At 26.2% G+C, this 12611-nt stretch overlaps 1 long non-coding RNA gene across 1 annotated transcript; it reads right to left on the bottom strand.

Annotated features, from left to right (window-relative positions):
• Positions 1 to 276: 276 nt before the first annotated feature.
• LOC118069128 (uncharacterized) lies at positions 277 to 12218 on the bottom strand. Its single transcript, XR_004690580.1, has 3 exons — positions 12094 to 12218; positions 11933 to 12004; positions 277 to 409 (listed from the first exon to the last, which is right to left on the bottom strand). It is a non-coding gene; the product is annotated as an uncharacterized lncRNA (long non-coding RNA).
• Positions 12219 to 12611: the final 393 nt, after the last annotated feature.

The following is a 12611-nucleotide window of genomic DNA, read 5'->3' as shown; positions in this document are numbered from 1 at the left end:
ATTTAGTGAAAAAATTCTCTCTGTGTAGTTATTGAAACACGGGAAATAATTTTGACTTCACAGATAATATAGGCGTGTCTCGATATTTTTTAAAAATATTGTGATTATAGTATTATAAACAAAGAAATAGATAGAATGATTAAATATATTTTTTTATAAATGAACTAAGTATAAATACCTGTCTGTCACTTTTCCTGTAAGCATCAAAGATCCTCCAAACATGTTCCGGTCCCGCAGTCGCCGACGGTGTTTGCTTTTGCGCCTCAAATTCGTCCCATATCGGATTATTCCCAATAACGTTTAGTTGAGTACCCCTGAACTTAAACATGGCAGAAAAACCCCATCCAATGTCAAACGTTCATCAATTGACTTGGTCGAGCTCTTTTACTCTTTCCTATTACCTCTGAAACTAATTTACAGTTTGATTACCAATTGTCTGCCATAATATTCTTCATTTTTCTGTACTATTCTCTACAGTAGTCAGTTGTCGTAAAAGTGTTTCCTGTCGTTCAATGATAAAAAAAAATCATTTTCCTGCATGACAACTTTTTTCTATTTTTTTTCCAGTCCTTTTCACGAAGAATACATCCATAGAAAATTGAAAAGGGTTCTAGTAAATGGATAAAGTATGGTCAATCTCTTTTACTTGGCTCGAGTAAACGTACAACTAACATCTCTTTTCTTGTATCTTTGTTTCGGTTTCTTGTTCTCTTTCAACTACAATTTAATTCATCATTTGGTTTCTTTTATCACCATTTACTGTATAATATTGAATGTCCTCTAAATTTTTTTATTTTATTTTTAATCTATTTATAGGGTAATACTTATCATTATTTATCTGTTGCATTAATTTTCGTTTCATTTGTTCTAGCATTTGATAATCCTATTAAAAAGTAGATGAAAGTAGCAGAGGAATAGTTAATTTATGTATGAATAAAAGCGAAAATGAATAAAATGGAAAACTCGCTCAAATGTGTATATATGTATATATCCGTCTCTAATTAAATTCAGTGGTCGAGGAAAACCCAAGTGAGACGAGAGTTCGTAAATCATTAGTAAAAAAGTTTATTTTACAGTGACAGTTTTCATCGGGATATATAAACGTCCTTCCAAGTTTTGATTTGACCTGTATGTTGTACAATCGTATAGTCATGTTACTGCTATAACTGCATTGCAAATCCAAGTGTGTTATTCTTATAGACACTTTTAACAAGCTAGGCCTTTTCAATGTTAAATTCCGTAAACAAATTATAGATTTTTCACACACTGTGAAACGTGTAAAAAGTATCTACAAATCATGTATAATTTGTTTATCGACATTTTACATTGAACACACTTTATGCGTGTTATTTTTAACCCATTTGTAAAATTTTAGGATTTGTAGTGTATGAGGGTTATTGTCGAGTTGGTACGCAAAACAAAAAAATTTTAAGAGCTAAAAAAATTTCTACATCTTTTTTTTAATTAATTGAATTTTGTATAAAAGTATGTCTACTTTTTATCATTATTTTTCAAGATGTAAACTTGTAAATGTGTTATAAAAAACTTCGAAACAATAGGAAGTGATTCATTGAAAAAATTCATTTACAGAAGCTCCAATCTAAATTATATTACTTCAATAACTTAAAGTAAGTTACTTCATTTTAACAGGAACTGAAAATTTTAATTTTCGATATTTTTTAATTTATAAAAAACATGATCAAAGCTTTATTTGCATGTTATTATCTAACTGATGCTTTTATAAGAGCGTGAATCACTTTTAACACACATTAAAGAGATGTTTGAGTTGGCTCTTAATCGGACAATATTTACCAACATTACACAATGCAGGTTTTCAGAATATTTACCATAGTACTATGTTAAATAATTACTATAAATGAGGGGATTCATTTATCTGTTTAACTATTTTTCATTATTATGAATTATTTTCACAGAGAGAAGTTTGAAGTAAATTTTACTACAAAATTTGAATAATTTTGTTTTGTTGTAACTTTAGAACAGAATCTGTAGAAATTAAAACAACACAATAATATATTTCTACATACTTTAAAACTGAAAGATACTACAAAATTTAAACGTTAAAAATCAATACTGTTACAATAAGTTTCGGATGAAAAATTAATTATAATAAAAATAACAAATTTTAGTACTTTTTAATTTAAGCTCTTTATATATGCCGAAGTAGAACATAAATAATATTACGTAAATATTAATAATTCTTATGAAAGATGTATAGTATGTCATTGATATATGAATATAATCTCGAGATATTAAATATAGAGTTAAAAAAGAAAAATTGAAAGATTTTAATATGCTACCGATACAAAAAATATGCATATAACACGTGAAAAAAATAGAATTTTTTTCGTTTTTTATTATTATAAAAAACATAATTTTTTATCAAGTAAAATTTTTCTGTAATTTGAAAGGTTTTATGATTTATATAAAACCGTATGTTTATCGATAATTAATACACATACCATTAAATAAATATTCAACAGAGATTGAAAATTACAAATATTTAAATCGTTTAATTAGCATGACTTTGTGTAATTACTATTCAGTAAATCTGGAGTGTATTAAAATAGCATACCTCAAGTATGCTTAGTGTTTAATTACACAAATTATACCTTTTTTTACTCATTTTGAATTGAAAACACTTCAGAGTGTTTAAAGATGTCATAATAAAAAGAATGAAATAAATTTTGTCATTTTTATAATAATAGTTTATACTCTAATTAGGGGAAATTTTTTAAGGTACTTATAAGAAAACTGAATTAATTTTAAATTACCATAATATTCTTTATATACATTTTTTTCAAGAATCTAACCGCCTAAATAATTATAAAAGATTTTGTGAGGCATTTTAAAGCATATTTTTGCCGAGAAACTAATGAGTTATAATTAAGTAGTATGTACTTGAATAATTTTCTTTTCTTTATGATAGTACATTATTAGCTGTTAAAATATATTATTTCTCTTTATTTTTTTTGTAAAAATAGAAAAAAAAATTACTTCCAACTTGGGCTGTAGTGATTTTTTTTTAAAAAAGATATGCATGTTGATATTCATTTTTCACAATATGGGTAAAGAAATAATTTTTTTAAACTCTTCATTTCCATACAATACATTCCATAAAATACATATGGTTATAAATAAAATAAAAATGTCGTTATCTGTATAAAATTAAAATTTATACATATATGAAGGTTAAAATTTTGAGTTTAATAGGAAGAGAAAGTAAAATATTTAACGAATAAATTACGTTAATAATGTAATTTTCATTTAAAAAAAAAAAAAAAAATAATTAAAAGTGAAACTTGATGTTGATCAGTTTAAATAAATAACAAATAGAAGAGAAATTTATTATCAGATGACATTCAAATAATGTGAACAATCGAAAGCGACCTTTTGAATGCATCAGAAAAAGCATTCATATAGAATTCAAACAAACGTAACACATGATAAAACATTCAAAGAAAAACTCTAAAAAATAATCTAAATAAAGACATGAAAAATGTTTATTTTAAAAGTAAAACTATTGAGTATTCAAATTCTTTATCATTTAAAAATATGTCAAAATTTTTATGCAACTTCTCTATGATGCTTTTGATAATTAATTATTAGAGGTATTTGTCCTTGAATCATTCACTACAAATCAAGGTGTATTCATGTTACACATCTAAACATGTTAAATATGACTTCACCTATTTGATTAACATTTTAGTCACTTTTTACACATTTAGAAATGCATTAAAAGTGAACACAATGATTATTAAATGAATGACGTCATATTTAACACGTTTAGATGTGTAACAAGAATGCACTTGGATTTACAGTGTTTACACGAATAAGATTAAAGTTATTAGTAAAATTAACTACTGAATTTTAATGAAACATTTGAGAATTTTTTAAAATAAGAATGGATGAATTATAAGTTCTCAAATAATAAAATTATGATAGAAATATAATTAAAAGGAATTTTAAGTATTTTATCATAAGAGAAATTGAATCGATATGTAACTTAAGTAGATCAAGATAATTGGAAATTAACTACAACTTTTTCAATTATTTTTATTCTGGTACTTGATAAATGAATAATATGATGAGCCTTGTTAGACTTTGGAGATATCGAAATTTTTCAGCTATGATATTGATTATTAATAATTGTTGCAAAAATGCAATAATTCTGAAGAATATAATGAAAGTTATGATTATAATAATAACTTTTTTCAATTTTCTAATTCTTTCTATACAATATCGATTGGAATTTTTTAATTACAAAACTTTTTACTTCAGTCAATTATTTGTAAAATTTCAAGGCATGAAGGTTTTTTTTAACATTAATAGTGGCAATAATTAATTTGAAATACGTGATCACAAGGTAATTTTCTACTTTAATAAAATAATCCAGATATTAATTCATTACTAATAATCATTTAGTATTTATTTTTCATTAATTATTGCATTCTGCAATTTTATTTAAGAAATGCACTCAAATATAGATGAACAGTATTATTTTTATTAAGCTAATTACTTTGTAAAATTTAATCAATAATCGATGTAGATATATGTATTTTGATTATTGATTGAGAGAAATAAAAATAGTTGTATCTAATATTGTATATAACAATCCGCTTACAGAAACATCAACAATAACTTGACAGTTATAAAAATTGTTTCTATTGAATACAAAAATATTAATGTAAAAGAATAGAATAGAATTTCGATATTAATGAAAGATGTATTCACAACTCTAGAAAATTAATAGTTATTTTCCTCTCACATCAATTTTATTCTTCATAAAAGCAAAAGTGTTTGAAAAGAGAACTTGATATTCACAGAGAAGTAATGAATTAGTTTAAGAGTAGGATAATAAAGAAGTTAGCTTAAATTACAAAACAGAAAGATAGAAAGTAGAAAAAAAAATGAAAGGGTGAAATGGAAGCATTTGAAAATGATCTAGATAATTGGGGTCAAATAGCCCTGCAGTTAAATTAAATAAAAGATAAGATTACATAAGTATAGGAAATAAAATGAAAACGTTAGTTCAAGTTCACAAAAGAGATAATTAATACACTACAAATTGTTATGACCTTTTCAAAAGTATATTTCTCATCAACTGACTATCGTGAGTTATACGTAAAATTTGTTCAGTCTATTATTCAAGAAACACTGTCATGTTCAGGAAACAAGTAAACTTTTCTATTTGCAAGTTATCAAAGTGGGAAGTTAGTGAAGAAAATTTTTGTTGAATAACTTGTGTGTTGATTTATTGAAGGAGTCGAAGAACAGAGAGATTGAATGAGTGAAAAAGATAACAGATGAGTGAGTGAGAGTGTTAGTAATGGAATAGTATTCGTCTTGCTTGTTGGGTAGCCGTGCAATTACTGGGTGGTAGATATGGGTATTCCACAGAGAATTGAGAGAATGCAGGGCATAGCTATATGCCTGGCTACTCTGGGGTTTTCTTGTATGAAAGACTTCGTAACGTGTAAACGGCCCGTCTAAAGTGATATTAAGGTGCTTTCGAGCTCTATATCGACCTAAGTAAAAGCAACTTTACGTTTTTTATCATAGCCTTTTTTTGACCCAAAATATACTCTTGCTCAGTCTATTTTAGATCTAAATCCATTTTCCAATAATACGATTGCCTGTCTGATAGAATATCATATTGGGTTATTGCAAAATTTCTCAGTATTTACTCGATTGAAAACAATCAAGAATTATTTGTTCACTTCTGTGGTTTTCCGTAGACTTCTTATTAGATGTAAAAAAATATCATTTACTTTTGTAAGTAAATCAGAAAATTTTTACTAGTTTTTCGATAAGATAATTTCATAAAGTCTACCGAGTAACTTTTTCGATTACATTGCAAATGTCATTTTTTAGAACAATGTAGGTTATTTTTTTCACCATAGTCGTTTCAAATGTATTATTATTTGACTATGCATTTAATTAACACGCTAGTCAATTTTTACTTGCTCGGAAGCTTATAAAGAATAACTACAATATCAATTCAATTGGATAGAGTTATAATTAAATTATTAAAAATGATTAAAAAAACACACCGATTTGCCGTGTAGATATTTCAATTTGCAAGAATGTCATATTTAATAACAAAGAAAACTGTTTTTTCTTGTGATCAAAGCTTTTAATTATTAAAATGTCATTTTGTTAAAAGCAGCTACAGATGCAAAAAACTAGCGAGTTGAGTTTTCATAAATTAAAGTATTTGGAATCTCGGAATACAGTAATATCATTTTAAAATTATTAGTTAAGTTAAGTACTATTATTTATGTAAGTTAAATGCAAATTTAAATTTTTTATAAATCAAACTTATTTATAATAATGAATAAATTATTTTCAATAAAAAACCACATTAATTTTATGTTACAAAATGAAACAAAATATTCTAGTGGTTCTTTTTATGACGACCCTTTTTCAACACAATTTTATGAGCTGTATTTTTGTGGAATTAAAATTTATTTTAAAACTGAAAATTACATATTAAAAACATTAAATTATTGAAAAAGAAAGAATTTTAGAGCTATGAATTGACTACCGGTAGTTTTATTCCATCATTAAATTCACACAAAGTAAGCTGAAATATAATTTTAACGTAAGTCTGACCAAAGAAACTTTTTACTACTTGGGATTGTTAATTATTTTAATGATAAATTAATTTGAATAATGCCTTCTATGATGTAATTTATAATAAATTATGAAAAACATATAATAATTCAACTACTAAACTGGTAAAAGAGAAATACAATCGTATCAAAATATATTTCCTAAGTACGAAAGGAATTCAGAGTATTCTCAACAATCATACGAAATTTTGCTCAAAATTCGAATAATGTGATGTTCGTAAACTGTTTATGTAGACTGCAAATCTGGATTTTCAAACACGTGTTATATTTACACAACTAAATTCATTAAAAATGACATCACCCATTTGATTAACATTGAACTCATTTTTTACGCGTTTGTAAGTGTGGAAAATAACAAAAATGTTAATCAAATGGGTAATGTCATCTTTAATATACTCAGTTGTATAAAAACAACACGTGCTTAAAAATGAAGATTTGCAGTGTACTTTACAGATTTGGACGGAGAACCAAACAGACAGACAACAAAGTAATCTTACAAGGATTATGTTTTTCAAGTAATGACGCAGAACTTTTAAAATATAGCAAGTCATCTATTATATGATAAGAGTATTTTTTTAATTATCATCAAATACTAATATTTACATTACTATGTTTATAAAACAATGTAAAAAATATTTCTAAAAATGGACTTGAAATCACTCGTAGGGATTAAGATTTATAAGTTGTCACATGTGCTGCCTAGCAACTACGTGAACATAAGTTTATAATACTGAAGAGCCAGTTATTATTTATTGAACCCAGAAATTTTAAAAGATAATTTGAAAGTTATAATTATTGAATTAAATAATAAATAAATAATACCTATCTAATTGTGAAGTAGAATTTTCATATTATAATAATTTGCTGTTTTAACATAACAAATGAACAATAAAATATTAATTCAAGTAAAATAATTCAATACTTATTTAACAATAAATATTTTCATAAAATAAATTTTATTAAAAAAGTTTTTAATAAAACGTGTTATCAAAAATCAGTGAATTACTTATAAAAGCATGTTGTGTAAATGAATATTTTATTATATGCTTTATAATATTATTCATTATATCATATTTTAAAGTTTCATCATTTATTAATATTGATATTTTTCTGATATACATAATTACTTGTGATTTATTCAATTCTTTTGTAAAAAAAATAATCAAAATATACCTTATAAATTTTATGAAACGAAGAATAAAATCTATTAACTATTGTATGATCGAATAAGACTTATAATCTCTTGAGGTTGGAGTTTTTTGTAATAGGTAGAAAGCATATGTGTTCAATGACATAGAGATGCTTCAACGATTCATATTCTTCTAAGTAACTTTGACCTAAAATTTTCTGACAATATAATAATGCATAATTATAGGAAATATTATCAATGGTATTTTCAAATTGAATTTTATTCAATTCAATTAAAAATGAATTTTCATGATAAATTATAGTTATTTTCAGAGTTATTCAATAAATTACATTTTAATTTATATAATTTAAAGTTCAATTTTTTAAATAATTGAACATTATTTTATAATTCATATTTCTCTGCTTCAGCTCTGATATTTTAACAGAATGAAAATAAATTCATTATACATGAAAAATTATTCTATTATTCGAATACCTCAATCGAAATACCAATTAGTAATAAATCTTTTTTTTCTATTCAATAAAAAGATAAATTATTAAACACAAGAAATCAATTAAAAAAGGTTAACTCATTCAAATGATTTGTTAATGAGAATTAAGAAAAACGGAATTAGATAAAAATAAAGAATCCATTTGTTTTTATATATAAAGACAGCAAAATATTTTTAAAAAAATGAAAAATGTCCTTGAATGTGATTTTTTCTTTAGCAAAGATGATGTTGATGGAAAATATTCCTATCTCATACCCTGCAATATACTCTTCAACGACTACCTTTTTTACCATGAAAACTCCTCGAAATGTGGACAATCTATGTCGTTTTATTCTCGTTTCCTTGTTCACGTCTTCTGCTCTCTATCAGTCACTTGAGAAAAGGAATATCTTACTTTTTCCTTCCTTCCTTCCTTCCTTCCGTCTTTCCTTCCTTTATTTCGTATTCTCTTGTTTTCTATAGTATACCAATAGGAACAATTTTCAGGGATATTACTCTGACTCTCAAGTGAAATCAAAACGCATCAACCCTTTCTTTTGAGATACACCTAAATGTTTGTTGATAATTCAACGTTAGAAATCAATAACTTTGATAATAGGGTCTAACGTTCTTAGATTCATAGAATTTCCAAATAATTATTTTTGAAATAAACTACTCATTTATTTTCTGATAAACAAAAATGAAGGGCACTCTTAATCATTAAAATTTTATTTATTGTTTGTACTTAAAAGTTATTTTATAATATTCAAGTTTTCAGAAATTTAAAACTTCTGATAAGCAATTACAAGAAATGGTTTCTTAAACAAAATAATTTTCAAAACTTTCAATAATATTGAATAGAATTTATTGATCCCATTTTTATAATCTGAGAGATGTCAAGACAATTGTATTCAGTAATTGAGAGAATAACTAGAGTTTTGAAGCATATTGAAGCAGTCTCTGTCAATATGTTAAAAACATTGATTTAATATATATTTGGCTATGATGAGTAATATTAGTGCATTTTGGATGCAACCGATCAATTTACTGTATCAACAGAGGTACTACTTTGATGCTGAAATAGGATTAGATTAGATGCGATGTACTAATTAAGCCTATTTAGAAAAATGTTGATGAACATAAACTTGATTAAGAGCTGATTATTTTTAGGAATTAAGTTAATATAAGAATACCAATTTAGGTGTTGATTTTTATTCAACATAAATTAGTGTTTGATCTTAAAAATTCATAATTGAATGAATAATCTGAAATGAAAGATTCGTTTTGAGAAGACTTTACTGTTCCTACATGTTTGAGCGGGGTGCTGATTTAACGTACAGTGGGTAGAAAGATCTTCAACAAACTTGATTACTAAGTTTCAAACTTTTAAAGCCAATTTTAAGACATGATTAATTTTTTAAATAAATTTTTTAATTGCTCTACAACTATTTGAACTTTTGCATACAATGACAAAAAGTAAATGTCTGTGTTAATCGAAAAACGTTTGTTTAAAAATTACTAAAGAAATAAATTAGTCACATTAACGGTCTTTTTTATGCCTAATTTTTATAATCGAGTTACCAAACTTAAATAAATGAGAATACATTCTATGTCAAGTTTCTTGAACTTTATAAGTCATTTAAAAGTTAATTAACTTCATTTATTTATTTTTCTATAGTAAAAGTTCAACATCATTTATAACAAATCTAGAAATATATTGATTAAAAACGTTTTTTATTGTTAAAGTCAAATAAACAATTAAAAATAATAATAATTTTAAAAAATTCATGTATTGCTAAAATTTATATTATAGCGGACAAAATTGAAATGAAATGAATAATTCGAAATCAAGCAGAAATTTATTAATTCCCAATAATCATATTCAACGCTAATAAAATTTCAATAATAAATTTATTTCTCTCAAAACAACTAAATTTATGCATGCAGAGACAATGTAAATACAAATTAAATTCAATTCAAAAAAATTAATTGGAAAAATGAATTGTTACACTAAGTAGTCACAAAACTCTAAAACTATTCGATAATCAACTAAATGCTGGTTTACTTTTTAACTGTCGATTAATTATATCTGTTAGGTAGATTGTTAATTTATTTGGTTTTTTCGTTCTTCTCGAAACACAGAATGTGTCAATATTTATTCTTCTCGCATATTTTAATTTCAAATTCTATGTCTCTCTCAACAGCATATTTTTCTACCACATCTCATATGAATATTTTTTCATCAAATTCATTTATTCATCTCTAACACATATATCTAACATATAACATCAAGAACCCCACATTTGTTATTACCCCACACTCATACTTACACCCTCCTTTAGAATTTATCGACACAAGTTATTTTAATTATAACATATTCTGAAATAAATGTTCTTATATATATATTTAAATACCATTTTCGTTAAAGTGATTTTATTTTGTAATATTAATAATATTATTATCCTAAAAGGTGTAATTTTATGTGATAGTTCAAAAATGATTCCCGATTGAATGCATGCTTATTCTTGGAATTATTTAAGTGATAATACTTAGAGTACTTATGTCGTATTAAGTGTTTTTAGTAGCTCTACTTCAAATGTTTGTTCAGGAATGTTCTAAACTTAATTATTTAAATTAACTTGATCACTAAATAAATTCAATCTCCATTTACAATGAACAACACATAGTTGTTAGTTTATAAGTTAGTTTATTACAAATAGAAAAAAAATAGTTGCTTAAGTATCATTATTGTTTGTAATAATAATAAAAAGAAATCTTTTCCATCTATTTAAAATCTTTCTAATTGCTAACAATTATAAATAATTACAAAGATTGATTCAAACCGTTGATTTCAATTTTTTAAATTAATATTTGTTTGAATGAAAAAAATCTCTATATTTTAATTCTATGGTATTTATATTACCATTGAAATATTGAAACTGAGTGAAAGACGAAATTAGACGAGATGTTATCCCACAGAGGATTAAAGTGAGGAGATAATGGGGAGATGAAAAATTGGCTGCCAAAAATTCATGCAAATTTAAAATGCCACTCTACAAGCTTTACCTTAATCATTAATTAATCAGATAATTAAATATTGAATGCTGAGGCGAGTTGAAAGAACAAGACGGCGAAAGATGAAAATGAAATGAAAGGAAAATAATGAAAACGAAATAGTCTTTAGCCCCTATTGAGTAGAAAAGCATTCACACGTATATCATTATCGATTAAACCCGATGATTAATAATACAATTTGTTCATTTTTGTAATCATACAGTCATGACCATTTTTCTTTCCTTCTATTCACTCACGTGACAAATGCGAGAGATTTTATCGGTTAAATAAACGTTTCGTTTCAAGTGAGAAATGAAAATAAATGTTCAAGGATTTAAATAAGACGACAAATAGAAAATATGCAATCTTGTTCTGATAAGAATAGAATTTTTTATTCTTATAGCGAGCGTAAGATAGGAGGGTGCGCTTCTCTTGTTTTCTAACCCGTCGATTCATCACGACCTAATCTTTATTCAACTTCAGTTACAACCAAGAAGATAAGTAAAATGATAACAAGTGTGTGAAAAAGTATTATCTAATAATAAAATATACAACAAAAAAGTGTAAACATTACATAGATACTTATGAAAAAAAAAACAATCTCACCTGTTGCAGAAGTAGTTCTTTGAAATCGAGTCAAGCTTCTTCACCCTCTTTAACCATCGTTTTTCTTATATTCTAAATAAAATAAAGAGAAAAGAAATGTGATAAATGAGTATTAGCAAAATAGTTTGAAAATAGTTGATGTTGTTTGGCGTTGAAATTACCAAGTGAATGAGAATAACACTAACAACGTGGAGTATCCACGATGTGACGATGAGGAAGACCGGCGATCAACTGACGTAATTACGTTTTGGTGTCCTCGAGTAACGGACAGATATGTTGGTGGATGAGGACGTGAAACAAGCGAGAACGAGAATGAGAACGTGAGGAGGAGGAAGATGCGACGACGATGACGACGACGACGCCAGCGAAGCAGTTGTGCTGGTGGAGAAGTGGGATCCTGTTTACAGGATAACAGGAGGACCTCCCACCGCTGATTCCTTCTGGATGCCGTTTGCTCGTCAGCACAAAGACGCAGGCGCAAGCTTGCCCAGGGTATAGGCCTGCCGCCTGCCTGGATATTATAGGGCTGGGCTGCAGGTATAGCTTTAGCTAGGGGTTGCACACCCTTCTCTTCACCCCTTTTACTCTCTTACCATCTCTCTCAGACTCCTGTCAAACCATTTAAACCCCTCGGTCTGCATCAATACCTTCCTCCCGCAACTAACCAGCTTCCCACTAG

This window comes from Chelonus insularis, unplaced genomic scaffold, assembly GCF_013357705.1.
Source record: "Chelonus insularis isolate UGA/USDA-ARS -01 unplaced genomic scaffold, ASM1335770v1 contig_405_pilon, whole genome shotgun sequence".
NCBI lineage: Eukaryota > Metazoa > Arthropoda > Insecta > Hymenoptera > Braconidae > Chelonus > Chelonus insularis.
The sequence above is the reverse complement of the archived record's forward strand: the minus strand, read 5'-3'. Positions and strand labels throughout refer to the sequence as shown.